At 43.5% G+C, this 15,502-nt stretch overlaps 1 long non-coding RNA gene across 1 annotated transcript in view; it reads right to left on the bottom strand.

The window, feature by feature from the left end:
• The window catches only part of LOC134570841 (uncharacterized), a 76,861-nt gene extending 62,708 nt beyond the window's left edge, over positions 1-14,153 (bottom strand). The window contains exon 1 of the long non-coding RNA XR_010085169.1: positions 14,019-14,153. This is a non-coding gene — a long non-coding RNA (uncharacterized LOC134570841). The remainder of the gene's footprint in view (positions 1-14,018) is intronic.
• Between the last annotated feature and the right edge of the window lie 1,349 nt (positions 14,154-15,502).

Here is a 15,502-nt window from a genome sequence, read left to right on the forward strand (position 1 = left end):
AGAAAAAGTGCAGATAGGAGCTACAAAATTGATAAAAGGAATGGAGCATTTTAGTTACGAAGAAAGGTTAAAAAATGTAAATCTCTTTAGTTTGGAAAAACCGCGCCTGAGAGGGGATATGATAACATTATACAAATATATTCGGGGCCAGTACAAACCATTATCTGGAAATCTATTCATAAACAGAGCTATACATAAGACACAAGGTCACATTTAGGCTGGAAGAAAGGATATTTCAACTAAGAGCAATAAGGATCTGGGATTCTCTGTCTGAAGAGCTGGTTATATCAGAGTCCATACAGATGTTTAAAGGGACACTATAGTCAACTTAACCACTTTAGCTTAATGAAGCAGTTTTGGTGTATAGAACATGCCCCTGCAGCCTCACTGCTCAAACCTCTGCCATTTAGGAGTTAAATCCCTTTGTTTATGAACCCTAGTCACACCTCCCTGCATGTGACTTGCACAGCTTTCCATAAACACTTCCTGTAAAGAGAGCCCTATTTAGGCTTTCTTTATTGCAAGTTCTGTTTAATTAAGATTTTCTTATCCACTGCTATGTTAATAGCTTGCTAGACCCTGCAAGAGCCTCCTGTATGTGATTAAAGTTCAATTTAGAGATTGAGATACAATTATCTAAGGTAAATTACATCTGTTTGAAAGTGAAACCAGTTTTTTTTTCATGCAGGCTCTGTCAATCATAGCCAGGGGAGGTGTGGCTAGGGCTGCATAAACAGAAACAAAGTGATTTAACTCCTAAATTACAGTAAATTGAGCAGTGAAATTGCAGGGGAATGATCTATACACTAAAACTGCTTTATTTAGCTAAAGTAATTTAGGTGACTATAGTGTTCCTTTAAACTGCAATTGGATACATACTTACAAAAAACCATAACATATAAGGATATAATTTCTAATTAATGGAGTATTAGCTACTTGATCGAAGGAGACATGTGACTGCTATTGTGGGGTCAAGAAGGAATTTTTTCCTAGCTTGTTGCAAAATTGGAAGCGCTTCAGACTAGGTTTTTTGCCTTCTTTTGGATCAACAGCAAAAACATATGTAAGGAAAGTTGAACTTGATGGACGCAAGTCTCTTATCAGCTATGTAACACATTACATAACACCAGGGAAGGAAAATGGCTAATTAGGCCCAATTTGGACACTTCCACTTAGGAGCGTACTGACTTTTGTTGCCAACGGTTTAGACATTAAAGGCTGTGTTTAGTAATTTTGAGGGGATAGCAAATTTACACTGTTATACAGGCTGTACACTTACTACTTTACATTGTAGCAGAGTGTATTTTATTCAGTGTTGTCACATGAAAATATATAACATATTTACAAAAATGTGAAGGGTGTACTCACTTTTGTGAGATACTGTACCTTCCTTCTTTTGTTTTTAACCAAACTAATTCTGGTTTTCCTTTCCTTTTCTTATTTATGTATCTAAAAAACGTTTTGCCCCCGTTTTTTGTTTTGTTTTTACTGACTGACATTTTTTCCTCTGTGTGTGATTTGGAAGCCCTTATAACTTGCTTAGCTTCTTTCTGCCTAATCTTATAGAACTGTCTATTTTCCTCACTTTGTTATTTTTTGTAATTACTAAATGCTAACTTGTAACGAAAGTAACCTCACCACTGGCTTTTGGAGGGGCCTGTTTGCCAGGCTCCTACCCTGTGACTATGGCTCCTGTGTTAAACCCTGGTTGAAACCACTGTGTTACAAACTGCCATTTGTAACTGGCCCTTTAAATGACAAATTGCCCTGCTTCCCTGGGTTGTGGAGAAGCCTATTTGCCAGCCTCCTTCCTCATGACTATGGCCCCTGGGAGATTGTGCCCCTGAAAACTTATGGACTTTAATTGGGTGTGTATGATCCTTTAAGAACCGTCTGGGGACATATTGTGACTTTGTTGAACAATGCCCCTTTAAGACGGTGTCCCCAAACCTTTAATACACTGTGTTCCTGGCTTTCTCCCACTTGGTTCAGTAAATGGGGCTTACTGAACCAAGTACTACACAGGCGGACCACCCAGAAGTGGAAGTGTGCAGGCAACTTACCTCCCAGGCTGTGAGGTTACTGCTGGTGAATTGCCGAACGCTGAGTGGCCGCTGTTAGTGCAAACAAACACGTGGCGGCGGCCGCCATCTTTGTTCATTCGAACGAGGTCAGCGGTATGTGTAGCCAAATTCATGGAACTAAAAATCGGCTACACTCCCAAACTGAATTTTCAGCGAAGATTCTAACGCACGTTAGTCATTTTTCTGCATGAAATTGACCGGCCGCACAGCCCAAATCTATGGAACTGTTTTGGGCAGGATCTACTGGATGGATTTGTATGATTTTTGGTTATGTTTATATTTAAATTGTGCTGATTAACAATATGTAATTTTGGAGATTGGATGTATGGTTTTAAAGTTACAGTGTATGTGTAAAAACTGTATTTTTACGGTCTGTGATAATAACCCATTGTGTAACATAATTATATCACAGGCAGAGGGGAGGATTTTGTGTGTACGTTTATGATTGGTTGTTTTGTAAAACCCTGTGGGTGGTCCTATCTAAGGGAAACCTGCATAAAAGAAAGTTCTTTTGGTGCCAACAAACAGAATGACTTGACCCTCTAACTTGCAGCCTTGATTTATGTTTGTAGGGGACAGCTATAATCACTACAGGGATTGCTATGCTCTTCATACTCCCTTAGCTACTGAGCTCTTGTTCCTGATCCTGCTTCGCTCTACAGAAGGACTTACTGGAACCTGGTCGTAGGTCCAGGGCGCAAAGAAGATGGCGAGATACCAGCCCAGCAGCGGTGGTTCGTGGAGTCTGCAGTACTTATGGTGGCTACGCAGTAGTTATGGTGTCTACGGTGCTGATGGTCCTTTGGTGAGTGCTAGGAGCATCCTCTTCTATGGTCCAACGTCCAGCCAGCCTGGAGGCAACCGTAACACACTGTTTGTACTTTTTTGGACTGGTACAGTAACACTTTGAACTACGAAGTGGTTCGAAACGGCACTTCGAACTCCCAAACGGTCGAAGTGGTTCGAAGCAGCATTCGAACACGTGGCAGCGGCCATTTTAAGCTGCAAGAGTACAATGAGCGGTGTTTGGTCGTCGAGTTCATGGAACTCAAATCGGACACTCGCTGGCACGAACACTGCTAAATATTTACTTTCCATGGATGTTCGGCTATTCAAATGGGAGTGGCGTTCGGAATAAACTCAAGAACGAAAGCCATAAACTGACTTTGCTCATGAACGGCTAAGTGTGGTATTTTGGACTTTATTTCAAATTCACGAAATAGACCGACCCCACAGCCTGATTCTCTGGAACGGTTTTGGGCATGGGACCATGCGTGCGGTCAGTCAAAAGGTGACTAACATAGAATTCCTAAACCCCTGAACTGATCTGGGTGATTTTTGGATATGTTGGTCACCCAGATCAGGGCTATCAGGGGATGTGTGGGATTTTATGTATTTTTAGGGTACTTTTGGCGTTTTTAGAAATGTGTTTTTTCTGCCTGGAGACAATTGAAAATGTGATAATTTTTCTGCCTGGAGTTAATATAGTATCTGACTTAATTATCTCTCAGGCAGAGGGGAGGGATTGTGTAGTGTGTGTGGGAGGGACGTGCCTTGTAACCTTATTGTTATTGGTCTGTGACGTTGCAAATCAGTCTACCATCAGGTCCATGTGGGCGTACCCGTTGCATGGGGAATGTCATATAAGGCCAAGTGTGTCTACCATTAAAGTGAGATTTATTTACCTCTTCATGAAGTCTTGGCTCATGTTTGGGAGGATTGGAGAACTATATTTACTCTGGGGATTGCTAGATCACAAAACTCCCCTGAGTATAATCACTAGCTCTTATAAGAGCTGCTCCTGCTACGATCTCTGGACTAGGAGAGGTCTACCCACTTGAAGCTGGATCCTGGTCTTGGGTCCAAGGTGGGTGGAGGACAGCGAGACCCCAACCAAGCAGCGGCAGTTTGTGGGGTTTACGGTGGTTATGGTGTTCCAGTGCAGTACTTCTGGTGCTCACAAGTACTAGGAAGCAGCGATTGACGGAGGTACTCTGTCGGTGCCAGGTGGTCCGTCACATTGGTGGCAGAGTGGGATGGCTTCCTTGGGAGAATAGAAGCATCCTGGAGACACCGGTATTGTTGGATTTATAATTTAGGGCAATGCAAGCATTCGTGAAGTGCCCCTGGTTGCGGAGGAACTCATCAGATGGAGCGAGCCAACCCCTGGGCAGCATCCCCATACGAGGAGGAGTCCAGTGGAGACTACAAGGTGCACTGGCACAGGAGTGTGGCCCTGTTTCAGCTGAGGATTAACTGGTATGGAAAGAGGTGGTACGACAAGAGCTCTGGCACGAGGCACTGGAGCAGTCACAAGCTCAAGGGGGAGAGAGCCTTCCCAGTTAAGATCTGCGCAGACAGAGACAAAGAGTGCTGAGGTTGCCTTTACTGAAGGATCCACCGCAGGAAGAGTGGATCATAGAATTCCAGCAGCTGATCAGGAAGGAACTGTGGCTGGATGAGGCATACCGGGCGTTAAGAGGATTCTCGGTGCAGAGGTGCCCCTGGATGGATGAGAGTGATGGTCCAGAGAGTGATGACTATGATGGCCCTGGTCTACTATTGGAAGCTACAGAGGAGGACAGTGATTTCAGCAGCACGGAGGAGTCTAGATATTGGGACATTCGGGAATACCGTATGGACACGCTGGAGCTTCCCAGTACTGCAGGCCTGGGACCAGATATCACCCGTCTGGTCGCTATAGAATGGGAACTGGAGCAGGAATACCAGAACCTAAGAGAAGCAGCACAGCACCAGGCAGCGTTACCAGGAGTCGAGACAGTCGGGTCTGACTCCCCAGCGTCAGCATAGGTTAAAGCCTGTAACTCCGGCTGCCGCTGGGGAGAGAGACCTGCCTACCCTAGGTTTGATTACTCCGCTAAATGTCTTATATTTTATGCTGCTCGCAACTTTGCATGTTGTTGCGGGGTGGAGGGCGCAGGTAGAATTACCGACACTGCATTATAATGGCTTGAGTTGACTCCAACCTGAAGGGACCCCCCCACCACCGCGCCACTATATGAGGCAGCATACACCCCTAGCCCATGCGACTGACCCCCACCTCTCTCAGTGCTGACCTCCTGTTTATTAACTCTCCTACATGACTATGAGGCTACTCGGAGTGAGGGCCCATGTCTACCCTATTTTTGATTACTCAGTTAAAATGTTTATATTCCATGCTGCTTGCAACTTAACATGTTGTGGGGGGGAGGGTAGGCGGGCACCCAGGTCCCCTCCTTCCCTGGCCATCCCACCCCCTATTGGGGGTGGTGGGGTGGGGGAAGGCAGGGGTAGCAGGCTTGGGCAGCCTTACAGACTTAGCATACACCCCTTACCCACATGGCCACCCCCCTCTCCCAGTGCTGATCTCCTGCTTAACTTCTATTTGCACACTGTGCCTCGCATTATTGATTCTCGCTACATGTGCCTGAGGCTACAGTCACTGGTCAAGCCCCACACAGCAACCTCAGTTAAATGTTTAATAATTCATGCTGTTCGCATCTTTACCTGTTGTACAGGGGGAAGGGTGAGTTCTCCTTCCCTGGCCCCCTCACTCCCATTGGGGGTGGTGGGGTGTGGGGGTCACTGACAATGCATTATCAAGGTTTCAAAATAGAGGACGTTGCCCGACTGCAACCCGTAGACGTTTCATCTTTCCCTTTTCCCCCCGAATGACCACCTCCTGACCGTCATCCCCAACCGCACCTAGAGCAGAGCGGTCAGACTATGAACCCCACAATCTACTGGCCTAGACTGTAAGCCCAGTAGCCCTTCACCCTCTCTAACCGACACCACCTCAATTGCTGACCCGCAAGGCAGGTACGTGACAATCTTGGAAAAGATAGGCTCCAACAGCTATTCCTGTTGCTCCCTATACGCGCCTACCTTCCCGGATCCTATCTTCTGGCAACAATTCTCCACTCACCTCACGACACTACCAAACACTCGCCTCATCATAGGGGGAGACTGCAATGTGGTACATTCCACAACACTGGAAGGGCTCAAATGGAGAATCAGACAACATCTGCAAAACCAGAGGTAAATCCCAAGGAGGGGAGCAAGACCTCACAGGAGATGTCTAGATAATAAGATAATAGCTTGAAGAAATCTAGCAATATCTGGATCAAATGACAATTTCCGATCCAACAGAGCAGAAATAGCAGAAATCTGCACTTTCAAGGAGCTGAGACGCAGTCCTTTGTCAAATCCGTCTTGCAAAAATTGAAGGACGTCACTAATACTGGGAGACAAAGGAGAAGTTTTATGTGCCATACACCAGCTACAGAAGAAGATGTCCCAAATATAATAGTAAGCAGATGAAGTAGATTTCTTCCTGGCGTTCAGAAGGGTACCAATTACTGAAGTCGAGAAACCTTTGCTGGAGAGACGTTGCTGCTCAATTTCCATGCCATTAAATTGAGAGACTGAGGAGATGGGTGAGCGATTGGACCCTGTTGCAGAACACTGTGTTGGTCTGAGAATTTTAGAGGGATTTCCTGAGAGAGATTCTGTAGCAGGGGACACCAAGGCTGCCTGGGCCAGAAGGGGACTACTGCCAGAATTGTCGCTTGCTCCTTAAGGATTCTTCAAAGCAGGGGGAAAAACAGGGGAGTTAAAAAAAAAAAAATTATATATATATATATATATACCCCAGATGGAACTTCCACTCGCAACAATGAGCATCCTGGTCTTCCGCCAAAGGGTCAAAGTAACGCGAGAAGAACCTTTCCACTTCGCGATTCTTTGCTGTGGCCATCAGATCTACTTGAGGAAGGCCCCACTTCTGGACTATGCTTCGGAATGCCCGAGGGGATAACGCCCATTCTGTGGGATCTAGAGTTACTCTGCTTAAGAAATCCGCAATTTGATTGTTCTTTCCCGGAAGGTAAACTGCCTTGGTCCCCTTCATATTCTTTACCGCCCAGGACATCAGCGGGGTCAACACTTTCATTAAACATTTGCTCTTCGTACCCACCTGGTGGTTGATGTATGCTACTGCGTAAGTATGGTCTATCCTTACGCTCACCCAATTTTGCTTCAGAGAAGGAAAGCGCAGAAGAGCCTGGAAGACTGCTTGGAACTCAAACATTCGAGGATTGAAGATACTGTTTGTTTTTCCACTGACCCTGTACATGAAGTAGGTCCAAATGAGCTACCCAACCTGACACGCATCTGTCGTGAGAGTGACCCAAGGGATATTGTTCAGAGGAAACCCTCGAAATACATTCTCGTCTATCAGCCACCATGACAGCTCCTTCTTGATCTCTGATGACAAAGAGATTGCTTGGTTCAGATCCTTGTTTGCAACCAGGGATAGAAACCCTTCTTGTGGAATCCTCATATGCCACTGGGCCCATCTTGTAAGGCCTATTGTAGAGGACAAGCTTCCCAGAAGGCTCATGAATTCCCTGGCTGGGATGGAGTTCAGAGGCAGAAGATGAAGAATCTTTGATTGAATATGAAGCCCTCTGTCCAAGGATAGGGAGACTTGTGACTGAATTGTGTTGAATCTTGCCCCTAAGTATATCATGATTTGAGAAGGAGAAAGTTGACTCTTCTTGAGGTTTATCAACCATCCAAATTTTTGAAGAATAAAAAGAACCCGATCTCGATGAAGAAGGAGAAGATCTCTGCTGTGTGAGAGGATCAAGATGTCATCTGGATAATAGAATATTGAAATGCCTTCCAAACGGATGTGTGCTATTAAGGCAACCAGGATCTTTAAGAAAGTTCTGGGAGCTGTGCTCAGGCCAAAGGGAAGAGCCCGTAATTGAAAATGCTGATGGTGAATCGCAAACCTCAGGAACTTCTGGTGTGGTGGAGCAATAGGAACGTGAAAGTAAGCATCTCGAAGGTCTATGGAGATTAACCAGTCGCTAGGGGAGATGACTATGATAATGGAACTTAATAATTCCATCTTGAATTTTCTCACATACAGACCTTCGTTTAGTCCGTGAAGATCCAAAATCGGTCTCCATTCCCCCGATGCCTTTGGAGTGAGGAATAGTCTGGAGAAGACTCCCAATCCTCTTTTTTTTTTTTGCTGAAACAGGACATAGGACTCCTTCTGCTGAAAGGGAAGAAACAAAAGAACGAATGGCCACTGCTTTTTCTGATTCCAGAGGAACGCTTGTAGACATGACCGGATTTTAGGGTCTTCAACAGCCACTTGTCTTGTGTAGCTAGAGCCCAGACCTCGTAGAAGTGAAGAAGTCTTGGTCCCACTCCAAAGCGCTGGACTTGCGTCCCATAAGAATTGTTTTGAAGGTTTAGTATTGCCACCTCGTCCTCGGGAGGTTTTGGAAGAGGAGAATCTTGAGGAAGAAAGGCCTTACGTCCTTCTACTGCCTTTTTAATACATTTGTCCAGATATTTGCCAAAGAGCATATCCCCTTAAAAAGGGAGGGAACACAGGCTATTTTTTGAAGAAGTATCTGCCCCCCCCCTCCCCCCGTCCGGTAAGCTCTGACCGTCACTGCCACTTACATCCTGGGGATAGGACAGGCTATCTTAGTGGGAAAGCCAAGATGCCCAATTTTATGCAGCAAGTAGGTGAACCCTTCTTAGGGAATTACCACCTCAATGGGTCTGGCACATCCAGCTGCTACCTATAGGGTCACTGCAGCATAGCTCCCTGGTCGCTAAGGAGAGAATCCTCCAGGGGGTCGCCCTTGGTGAGGCGCCGTGTCCTGAGGCTTCCATGGGGAGAGAGCCTGAACTCTCCCCATGGGCAAGGGGTACAATTAGACCCGAGTAAGCAAAAAAAAATAGATGAAACATCGAGTGTCGATGGGAAGTAGACAGGAAAAAAAAGACAGAGGGCATAGGAGGGAGTCTCTTTTTATTAATTAGGAGGTGTTCCTGTCCAATTGAGAAGGGGAGGAGCTATACCCATATGTAATGCTGCCATGGATATATCCGGAGAAAACTAGTAACTACCTACTTCCAGAGCAGAAGTTCTGTATGTAGGTGTTAGCTGGAGAAGAAAAAAATAAGGTTATATATACTCGAGTATAAGTCAACCCGAATATAAGCCGAGGCCCCTAATTTTACCACAAAAAAATGGTAAAACTTATTGACTCGAGTATAAGCCTAGGGTGGGAAATGCAGCAGCTACTGGTAAATTTCTAAATAAAATTAGATCCCAATAAAAATACATTAATTGAATATTTATTTACAGTGTGTGTAAATAATAAATGCAGAGTGTGTGTGTGTGTGTATATATATATATATATATATATATATATATATATATATATATATATATATATATATATAATATGCAGAGTGTTTGTGTGTGAATGTGTGTGTGTGTGTGTGTAAACTGGGTGGGGGGCATTTTTATTATATATATATATATATATATATATATATATATATATATATATATATATACACACACACACACACACACACACACACACACACACACACACACACACACACAGGGAGTGCAGAATTATTAGGCAAGTTGTATTTTTGAGGATTAATTTTATTATTGAACAACAACCATGTTCTCAATGAACCCAAAAAACTCATTAATATCAAAGCTGAATATTTTTGGAAGTAGTTTTTAGTTTGTTTTTAGTTATAGCTATTTTAGGGGGATATCTGTGTGTGCAGGTGACTATTACTGTGCAGAATTATTAGGCAACTTAACAAAAAACAAATATATACCCATTTCAATTATTTATTTTTACCAGTGAAACCAATATAACATCTCAACATTCACAAATATACATTTCTGACATTCAAAAACATAACAAAAACAAATATATTTTTAAAATTGAATTTGAGGGTGTTTTTTTTAGTCCCCACTCCCTGCTTGTTACCTGGCCAGGGAAGGGGGCTATATTATTCCCTGGTGGTCCAGTGGATAGGCTGTGCAGTGGGGGGGCCGGCAGGAAGCGTTTACTTACCTTTACAGCAGCTCCGTGCAGCTCCTGTCAGCTCCGTTCACTTCCGCTCACAGTGTAAGTCTTGTGGTCTGCGTGCAGCGCGGAGCGGTGCCACGGTAATCCGTGGCAACGCTCTGACGGTCACTGGTGTCACAAGACTTACACTGTGAGCTGAACAGGTGATGTAAACGGAGCGTCTGTAAAGGTAAGTAAACGCATCCTGCCGGCCCCCCAACAGGACCACTGGGCTTGTAATGAGCCCGGCGGTCGTGGTCTGTATTATGGCAATGTAAGTTGCCAAAATACAGACCTTGACTCGAGTATAAGCCAAGAGGGGATTTTTCAGCACAAAAAAAAGTGTGCTGAAAAACTCTGCTTATACAGTACTCTTTTTAAGACGCTACACACCGAGTGATATTAGTGGTCAGATAGAGAATCCAAAGCCTATTCAGCAATGCCTCTGGTTACTCAGATAGATATAAATACATATATATATATATTTTATATTTTTTTTATTAACCACCAGTAACCCTAATCTCAGACTTTATTGTGAGAAGTCTAGATCAGGTGATGGATCTTCATAGATTAAACTGAGTAATAGTCTAGGATACAGGGAGCAGAAGACTTTATGCAAATTATTATACAAGGCAGTATTGAACAGCTGATAGAGGGTTTAAGTGTGAACAATTGCAGTTTCACTTTTTCTTGCAGGTGTCTATATAGTTAAATATAAGGAACTTAGATTAAAAAGAAAGAATGAACCAGATGACTGTTCAAAATCAGCTTCTAAATTAGTCACAATATTGCAATGTTATAACAAAAGGAGAGAGAGAAGGTTTTGATTTGCAAGAGTTGTTAGAACACTCAAACTTGTTGGGTTAATAGCTTGTACAGCAAACTACAGCCCCTAAATGTTCTGACAAACTAAATCATACGGTCTCAAAGGCAACTACACCAATCTGGCAAATTTCAATGTGAAAACAAAATGAAAAATGTAACATGCTATACTTGACCTTGTAACTTCACAAAACATCAAACCTGTACATAGGGGGTACTGTTTTACTCGTGAGACATCGCTGAATACAAATATGTGTATTTTATTGCAGTAAAAGCAAACAGTATTATGGCATTCACAGTTAAAATTACATCCAGAACTAAAAAAATAAAATCTTAATTTCTCACTTTTTAATATTTTATTCATATTAAATTATGTTTCATAGCTAAATATTTGATGTTAAATGAAATACCCATTTCTCATGAATAAAATTATGAATAATAAGTGTGGGTGCACTTAATATGAAAGAGGTGAATTATGTTGAACAGACACATTTTGTTTAAGTTTTGTTTTGTTTAAAGGGAAACTCCAGCGCCAGGAAAACAATCTGTTTTCCTGGCACTGCAGGTCCCCTCTCACTCCCACCTCCCAATCCCTGGTTGCTGAAGGGTTGAAAACCCCTTCAGTCACTTACCAGAGGCAGCGACATGTCCCACGTCGCTGCTTCTTCCTCCGCAATTCGTCGGCCGGTGGGCGAGTCTGACCCGCCCACCAGCCGGGGAGACCTAATGCGCATGCACTGCAATGCTGCGCATTAGAGCTCCCCATAGGAAAGCACTGAAAATGCTTTCCTATTGGGAATTGAGCAACGCTGGAGGTCCTCACACAGCGTGAGGATGTCCAGCGACGCTCTAGCATAGTTTTTCTGTGCTATTAAGCAGGAAGTTCCCGTCTAGTAGACAGCTACTAGAGGTGGCGTTAGCCCTGCAAGGTAATTATTGCAGTTTAATTACACTTGCAGGATTAAGGGTAGTGGGAGTTGGCACCCAGACCAGTCCAATGGGCAGAAGTGGTCTGGGTGCCTGGAGTGTCCCTTTAAGTTTAATTTTGATTGTAATGTGTACATTTGGCTCAGTCCTTAGGGGGGGGTTAACATCATAAAGTCTCCAAAAGAGGGGGGGGGGGGTGTGGCTAGCCGAGCAATAGAGCTGACGCTCACCTCTGGAGCTCCGAGAGAGAACGCTAAAAATAGCCTAAAATCCGCACTATAGAGACCCCACAGGCGGCATCCCTACTCACCCACCAACAGAGACAACCATGGGGCGCAAGAACAGAAAAAAACAGCCATCGGCGACCCTGAGATTGCAGGATATAAGACTCTCCTTTGAGAGGCCTGCAGCCGGGATCGCGGCTCCCACCAAAATGGCGCCCGCGGCCCGGGCCGAAGAGGAGGCCTCGGAAGCATCCCAGGAGGAGGGACACATATCCACCTCACCTGAACCAGTAGAAGATTAGCCAGAAACAGACTCCGACGAGGACTACTCCCCAGTCACTAAAGGGGACATTAAACACCTCCTGCAGGACATAAGGCAAGTTTGGAAATCAGACCTGAAAGAGGCCCAAGCAGATAAAGGGGACCTTCGCAAGAGGATCTCTGAAATAGAGAATAAAGAAAACCAGATGAAGGACACTCGCAACCAAATAGATGACCTGGCCACACAGGTGCAGAAACTCACCCGGTCTGTGACCGCATTGGAATCCCGCCACAGGCGCAAGAATGTACGCATGTGAGGAATCCCAGAAACAGTGAGTGAAGAAGCCCTATTACACTTCACCCAGAGACTGGTGGCCTCAATGGGCCTAAAAAGTAAAAGAGACCAAGGGGATGATGACCTCAGCGTTCAGAGTACACAAGGCGGCGGCAGCACCTCCGGGTGCGCCGAGAGACACAAAAGTCATCACCAGAGATATTGCAGTGAGAAACGCTATCCTCAACAGATCCAGAGAGCTCAAGACATTCCGACTGGAGGGCTGCAGCGTGTCGGTATACGGGGACCTCTGGTGTCGAGGAGACAGCTGGCACCTGAGGTCCAATATCGATGGAGAGAAGATGGATCGCTGAACGTCCAAAGGGAAGTGAAACACTTACCCTGTCGTCTGGGAAAGACCCCACAGCATTCTGGAACACCATGAACATACCGGGCGGGGAACCACAGAACACTGGGACCTGACATTGAGCAAGCCAACAGAGTTCAACGAAGAACCTGAGGGCACAGCAGCCCTATAATTCGGACTCACCCACGACCTAACTAACCCCAAGTTCAGGCTACAAGCCTTACAGACTACACAAGACTTACCTGACCAGCGACACATTTAGCCTCACAGTGTGACACACAAGACGGCAAACTAACGACACTTGGCTCCCCCAGACACACTATCAGACGCAGAACCACATAGTCCTGACGTCCACCAATGACAGCATAAGCATACTAGCACACACAGAGAATGGACCACACAGGCTAGACAACACATCATAATCCACAGGAGAAGAGGACACACACAAGACTACAACAAGACCCGAACGTAGACTGTGTGATGTTATATGCAACAGCCACAGAATCCTACATTGTACGACCCATAGAAGAGGCAAAAGCACAACGTTTGCCTCACTGACATACCCTGTAATAGTTGTATTTTTTATGCAAAATCTTTAATAAAATACAAATTAAAAAAAATAGTCTCCTAACAACACATCTTTGTTTAGAATCTGTCGTATGTAGTTGTATGGAATTGCAACTTTGTGTCTACAATTGTTACACTGTATAACTATCATCAGCATTGGTTGTAATATAAAATGCTTAAATCTGCCATAGAGAATATAGTCGAAAATAATGCAAAATATTAGTGTTTTTTTTTTTACGTTTGAGCTTAATATGGAATGTTGAAAAGAGAAAAACGTGTTGTAGCTAACTTCTGGTATGTTAGATTACGCTATGAATTATATTATGACATGTACAATCACGGATTTCAATTGCCATAAAAGTATGTCAATTTCTTAGGTTGCAAAATAATAACGAAAAAGCAATGCAAAATGTCTGTAGGCAGCATAGGAAATGTTAATGATTAGAAACATTATCCTACATATATACAACGTGATTTTAATTCACGAAAATCATGCGTATTTGGTAGAAGCAACTATGCCCTACTTTCCAAAGCATGTGCACACTCATATTCTGCAAGCACACCACGAAGCGTACTCACCATAATAGAGAAAACAATACAATTAATTGCCTTCTGTCTGGTCTGCCGTAACGTATATGTGGATTTCGTTACCAAAGTGTAGTGCGAAACACTGTATACACCAGCTTCTTACGACATGTATCTGTATGTTGAATCTCTTCCTTTCCGGCGTTTTCACGTTTGCGTGACGTCTCTAACACATGACTAAAATAAACGCCCTCTACTTTCCAGATTATATAGGTGTTGAGAATTTCAGTATTCCACTTTAGTATTCCAATGTGTGTATGTATTGTATGACGCAATATTAAGAAAGTACATGAAAAAAGGTTAACTATACTTTATTATATATACCATATACACAGGTGATGTCCCTGGCAGCCAATGATAGATATCCTTACACGTGTAGTATAGTTTTAGACTGTTTCCGTGCAGAGGTTGTAATAATGCAACATACAATAATAGGTTGTAATACAATAGAGGTTGTAATACAATAATACAATAATACAATAATATTGTATTAATACAATAATAGACCAAGCTGGCAATTTCTGTTTTATAAATATATATATATATATATATATATATATATATATATATATATATATATATATACCCGGTATAGTTAGGTTTTTTGTCTGTTTTTTTAAAGCCAACAACATACCATTCTGTTGGTTTGTGTTGCAAATCATTGTATGTTATGTCAGGAAATTATTCATTTGATTTAACCCCTTAAGGACACAGCTTCATAAGCTTGTCTTACCTTCAAAGGGACTCTACAGTGCCAGGATAACAAACCATTTTCCTGGCACTGCAGGTCCCCTCTCCCTGCCAACCCCCCATCCCAAGTTGCTGAAGGGGTTAAAACCCCTTTGATACCGGAGAAACTGACGGAAGCCAAGCACAGAGAGATGGACACAGGTTTCTTCAGGAAGGAAGAGATTCTTTATTGGATCACCGATCGGGACTCAGAGGGACTAGCGTCACCAAAATACAGCAAAGTCTGAGTACTGAATACATAGAGTACATTCCTTATATAGCACTGTAGCTCCTCCCACAATTAACTACACCCACACATACCCTTAACCTATTTAATAAATAGAGTCTAAACTCATCCATCCGGTCTAACCACGTGGCTCATCTGATACAAAGGAGAGGGACGCGTAATTCCAGTTCTTACATTCCTGCACCTGGTCAGTACAGTGATAACAGTATCTTAGCTACGTGTAATTAACTAACTGATACTACAAACACATATACATACATATGCCTTGTGGCAATCTTAGCCTGCTAAACTTGTATTTTACTGGAATTACATCACATTCCCCCCTTTGATGCCTCTGATATTTCACAATTACTTGAGGCATCACTTAACCTTGGTTTGCATATACCTCAGGTTACCATGAACCAGACCAGACTTATCTTATGATGTGAATCTTTTAACACTCATCTTCCTGCATTGGTTCTCCTTGATCTAGAGCCTTATACTTATATATCGCCATTATCTG

This window comes from Pelobates fuscus, chromosome 8 (genome assembly GCF_036172605.1).
Source record: "Pelobates fuscus isolate aPelFus1 chromosome 8, aPelFus1.pri, whole genome shotgun sequence".
In the NCBI taxonomy this organism is placed as follows: Eukaryota; Metazoa; Chordata; class Amphibia; order Anura; family Pelobatidae; genus Pelobates; species Pelobates fuscus.